The sequence below is a fragment of the Arachis hypogaea genome, chromosome 5 (assembly GCF_003086295.3).
Source record: "Arachis hypogaea cultivar Tifrunner chromosome 5, arahy.Tifrunner.gnm2.J5K5, whole genome shotgun sequence".
NCBI lineage: Eukaryota > Viridiplantae > Streptophyta > Magnoliopsida > Fabales > Fabaceae > Arachis > Arachis hypogaea.
This window is the reverse complement of record NC_092040.1, coordinates 104,801,135-104,807,137: the sequence shown is the minus strand read 5'-3', so window position 1 is coordinate 104,807,137 and position 6,003 is coordinate 104,801,135. Positions and strand designations below refer to the sequence as shown.

At 30.3% G+C, this 6,003-nt stretch overlaps 1 long non-coding RNA gene across 1 annotated transcript; it reads right to left on the bottom strand.

Moving 5' to 3' along the window:
- Positions 1 to 1,172: 1,172 nt before the first annotated feature.
- Positions 1,173 to 4,062, bottom strand: LOC112799825 (uncharacterized). The gene is made up of 3 exons (XR_003201230.2): positions 3,887 to 4,062; positions 3,518 to 3,609; positions 1,173 to 1,441 (listed from the first exon to the last, which is right to left on the bottom strand). It is a non-coding gene; the product is annotated as an uncharacterized lncRNA (long non-coding RNA).
- Positions 4,063 to 6,003: the final 1,941 nt, after the last annotated feature.

Genomic DNA, 6,003 nt, shown 5'->3' with positions numbered 1-6,003 from the left:
TGTATGTCGTTGGATATTTGCAATTATAAATTTCTATGATATTAATTATTGAGCCAATTAGATATCCGCCTATAAAGATACATGGTGGCTTTGGCTAATCACATGGACTATGATTTTTTTATGCTGTCCAACGCAAACCAAACAACATTAGCCCTACACTAAGCTTTGTTTGTTTGAGTTACTGAAATGGAAGAGAGATGGGAGGAAAGAAGAGAAAATTAGGAGATGAAATATTTAAAATTCGTTTGTTTGGCTAAGAAGTGGAAAAGAAGTATGGGAAGGAATATTGTATTAACATATTGCAAAATACAGTTTTCCACTAAAAAAATTCCACTCCACTTATAAAATTATTTTTTACTTTTTTTTTTGAAGACTTAGGATTTGTGGTTAGAATTTTAAATTAAAAATTAAAAAATTTTAAAAATTTGACAAAAAAAAGTTAATTTTTTAATAAAAAATTTAATATTATCTTTTTTTTTTATCTTAGAATGACAAAAAAATTCGCAAAACAATATCAACAAAAATTATTCGCGATAGAAATCTAAATAGAAACTGATAAAACATCCACGGAATAGAAATAGGGTATGGGTATGCGTCTCAAAGAGATCTTTTAAATTCTTACAATGTAAAATAATCATATTATGGACAAAGACTTATGTTATGTTATTATGATGAAAAGAAAGTTTTATGTTAGTTTTTTAAATATTTTTTTATAGCGAATATGTTGTATATTTTTAATTTATATGTTATATTAAGTTAAATTGTATTAGATTATATTAAATTGTATTGAATTGTGTTTTTTAATTATTTTTTTTTAATTTTTTAAAGTAATATCTATAGTCTATAGATATCTATGAGTATCCATCTTTTTGGTAGAAACAACTAAATAAAAACTCATCACAAAAATCGATAAAAAGCAAAAAAAAGTTTTTAATAAACAGGAGTGTAACATCCTACCACACACAGTCTTATGCTTAAGTTATAAAGTTGAGGTGACAAGGTATTATGACCTCTAAAAGTAAAAATGTATATATAATAATAGTAGTCGAAGGAATTTATACCGAGAAGCCTTTGAAGAAAAATTTAAAATAAAAATCGTAACGCTCATGTAAACGGAAAAATGCGTGCGAAGAAACCTAAGATTCATAAGTATAATAAATAGAAAGCAGGAATAGAGGGTCAAAAGCACTAACAAGTTCCTAACTCAGCCTGCGAAGCTAAGGCTGGCCGGAGAATATTTACATACTTATATACATAATCCGAAACCCAAAATACATACATAAAATCCTAGTTCTCCATAAACCTCTAGGAGGAGCAAATAAACAAGTATATAAAAGGAGAATTTATATATACATATATCAAAAGGTTAAAAGAAACCCCAAAAGAAACCACTTCACTTCAGAAGCTCCAGATGCCTTGTGAGGTGCCTCTCAACCTGCATCTGAAAAACAGAACATAGTATGGGTTGAGAACTGGAGGTTTTCAGCATAGTAAAGGTGCCATGCACATAAGATATATGATCCTCGGAATGCCAGAGGCAATCTTAGAACGCCGACACTCAGATTATAAATCTTAAGGGACTAAAACAGAAACCATAAGCAGGGGTAGATATCTAAGGTTCTTAAGATTCTAACTTAATCCTAACTTAATCTCTCAAATTACAATCCGCTTACTGTCTCATTCAACTCTAACCCTTACCACTGACCCAACCAGTCACGACCTATGCCCCAAATCAAACCAGCTCAGCCTTCGGTCCAAATAAACTCAACCCGGCCTCTGGCCCATTTCAAATAAAATCAACATTATCACCTGTCCACCACCAAGGTACTTAAAACAGAAAGATAATCACAAACACAAGAAAATACAAGGCAAACACATTTAAAGACCAGTTACAGCAAATATCACAGTTATCAGTTAAATAGAATTTATCAGATAGGCAAACCAAAATAATTATGCACACCCAAACAAAACAAACAAATGCAACATGATGCATGCCTGTCCTACTGGCCGTGAGCTCATGTGTTAGTTACTTTGCTAGAACCCGACACATCTGGTAGCTAACCCAGACATTGGTCTCTAGGTTGCGCATCTTCAGGAGGATCATAAACGAAGGAGAGTACCTTTCCACATTGAAGGAGTGTGTCTTTCCACCTTCTCCTGGAGGATATACGAAGGAGAGTGCCTTTCCACATCGAAGGAGTGTGCCTTTCCACCTTGCAACCAGAGAAGAATGTGGAAGAAACAATACGAAGGAGAGTGCCTTTCCACATCGAATGAGTGTGCCTTTCCACCTTCCCCACACCCTCATCACGACAAGAGAGGAACTTCCGTCCTCAACTTGCCATCCGAATACATTTTCAAGTTAATATGCAAGTGGGATCGCACCCAAATCCTGTCATCTTGACCATTTTGGCCACATACATATCTCGGCTATTCCGGCCACACACACATCTCGGTTCAGTTACTCTAGACCTTTCTTTACTTCCAAGTAACCTTGCTTTCCATAGCCTAATCTCCTCACTTTCAACCTTTACCTCATCTCCAAGTTAACTCTATTTCCTAACTTTATTTTATTACTAAGCTTACTATCCAAATTTAGAACTAACAGTGTGAAAACAGAGGTTTAGGAGGTCATATTGGCTTGAAAACACAAAATAATGATCTACTGAAAAATAGGGGTATGTGTACGCATGTCATATGTATGCGTACGCCTACGTACAATTTTGCCCAGGTCACGCGTACGCGTGGGTTACCCGTACGCGTGAGCGTGCATATTGACCCATTTCGCGTACGCACAGACTCATTCGCGTACGCATGTACACGAGGCAGTAGCTATCACATGCGTATGAGAGAGTATGCGTACGCATGCGTGGGTTTTTGGTTAAAATTTTGGCTAAGTTAAAAAGCTACAGAATTTCAATTTAAAACCTCAAACTTCTGACGCGCATAACTTTTTCGTTTTAAAATATTTTTCATCCGTTCTTCGAACGGCATAAACTTCACGGACTCAATTTTCATATGAAATAAGTTTGAAACTATTTAGGAGTCTGGAAGACAAGTTATGGCTCGCCGAAGTTCGGCCAAAAATCAATTTTATACAAAAATTTCTCAACCTCTGTTTTTCATTAACAACCCACTCAAACCTCAACATTCAATATATATAATTTAGCACATTTCAGCACCACAACATACCAATCACATTAACACAATATCACCCCTTTCATCACCCATCATTCCTCATTTTTACCAAACAATCATACATAAACTTCACAATTATCCCAACAATCATCAACATTATTCCATCATATATATATATATATATATATATATATATATATATATATATATATTCCATCATAAGCAACACACACCAATAAATTCTCAATCCACATCCACAATATTATAAAAAATAATACTAAATAATTAACATACTCATACATTCATTCTTATCCTATGGTCATTTAGTCTAAATTTTTACAGGATATTAGATATTAAATACAAAAAACGTAAACCATACCTTGGCCGTTTTTCACGTATTGTCCAAAGCAAATCACCAAAGCCAACCACAGCTTCACAAGTCCAAAAATCACCAAAGCTCAAGTACCCAACCTCCACAAAGTTCCAAAACTCACAATTCAAACTCCAACGTATACACTTATACACCTAATTTCACATATATCACCATACATACTCCAAATTCACAATTTAACATATTGGAACCAAAATTGGCTCTTACCTTATTTGTGCCCCAATTAAACTAAAGCCCACTAATTCCACAAGTCAATTTAATCCTATAATATCAATTTAACTAAAATCTCAATACTAAAATCCTAACATTTATGAATTCAAGAAGATAGAATAGGAGCTGAGAATATGATTTTTTCACCTTGAAAGGTACTGGACTTTGTAGAGCTCGTCACTGCGGTCGCGTGGCCGCAAACAATGCAGCGATCGGAGCTCCGAATTAAAAGTTATCTTGATTTAAAGATTGAGTTAGGGTTTGAGAATCTCCTTCCTTCTCTCTTTTCATTGTGCAGCGTGGAAGTGACGAAGAAGAAGAGTAATGAACTGAAGCTCATGTTTTAAATATATTGGGTTGGGTCTTGGGTTTATTTTGGGTTCAGTTTGATTGGTTCGGTTTGTTTGATCTAATTTTAGACCGATTTTTTTAAAATTAATGATAAAATTTTTATTTAAATTTTTTCTATTATATTAAACCATAAAAATTACATTTTTAATTATCTTAATCAATAATTAATTTATTAACTAATTATTTACTAATTTTTCGAATTTTACGAGATATACCATCCCTACATGTACCATTGTCATCCTTATTCTTTATCCTCACTTTTCTTGATTTTCTCTTTTCTAGATGTTCATCATGTCCATGATTTACATACCAAAACTTTTTTTTGTTTTTATTTTTCCACTTCATCGTTAGGTTGGAAAATTTGAACATTAAGCATTATACATTCTATGATATATAATAGAACAATTATATTTTGCAATTTGGTTTATTATATTCACTGAAATATTAATAAAATATTAAATTCAAATATTCTTAATTATATTTATCATTTTACATGTTATTAATTAATAATATTTAATATATATTACATAATTACTTCTATTAAAAGTATATAATAATCTTTTAGGATAATCCTTAATAATTTCCTTTCTTTCAAACTTTAATCTAAATAAATAATGAAATTAAATTATTATTAATTTTTTTCTCCAATTTTTTTTATCCAAAAATGCGTATAATTAAAATATTGATTTTTATTTCAAGAAATATCATTCCTATGAATACAATTTTTAGAAAGGACTTCGCCAAGTATGAATTATTCTCATATTTGTTTTCAAATACCAAAGAGTATTTTATAATATATCAAGAAATAAATTATTTTATATTTGACCGAGTTTAACTACTTCAAACGATAAATTGTATAGTTTGTCAAAAATACGCTTAATAATTCAAATTAAATAATTAATAATTATATTTACCTGATACATATAAAAAAATTTACATATAAATATAGACACAATATCTCAATTTTTTGGATAATTTTTTTTGAATTTTCAAAAATAACTCCAGTATCAAATATCTTGAAATAAAAATATTATTAACTCTATTTAAAAAAATTTAAATATAATATAATAAAAAATTATCATTTTTATATTAAAAAGTTTCTTGAATTTTTAAAATACTCCTAATATCAAATGTTTTTAATTAAAATTGGTATGATTAAAATTCTCAATTTTTTACATTAAAAATTATAAAACATAATTTACATATAAATACATACAAAATTCTTGATTTTCTAAATTAAAATTTTTATCTAAATTTCCAAAAAAAAAACAATATATGGAATAACTTGAACTAAAACATTTTTTTCTTAATATTAAATGATGTAAGTCCACATACTATAAAATTCATATCATAGTTGAACTGCGGATTTTTTTTTTTCTTGTAGGCATTATGAGAATCAATCTTAGCTGGGGCGTGGTTACAAATCAATCTTTTGGTGTGCGAGACTGACTCTATGAGGTATTTTCGTTACTCTATTGGAAGGCTCCCTTAGATAATGCTGAAAAGGAGGTGCCTGACCGAATCTTTGAGTTGAAGTTCTTGCATACTTGGGATATTCATTGAACTCATTGATAGGTTGGTTAATCAAGTAGTGGACCATCTGGCTAAGCACGGTGCACTTGTGGATGCAAGAGAAATATTTTGGGAGTAAATGGTCAAAATAATTATAATTTTTGAAAAAAAAATTAATTAAATTCGTTTTTTAAATATTTTAAATTAGTCAGTTAGTTTTTTGTCATTTTTTTTATTGATGATGTTAAAATTTATTAATGTAGCACATTAAGTAATACTACAACGTATTTCTAGGAGTCTCAATTGACTATTAACATAATAAATTTATGAAATTAGATCAAATCAAAACCTAATTGAGAGAAAAATTTGAGATATTGGAATCTCTAAACTTTGAGTTAATT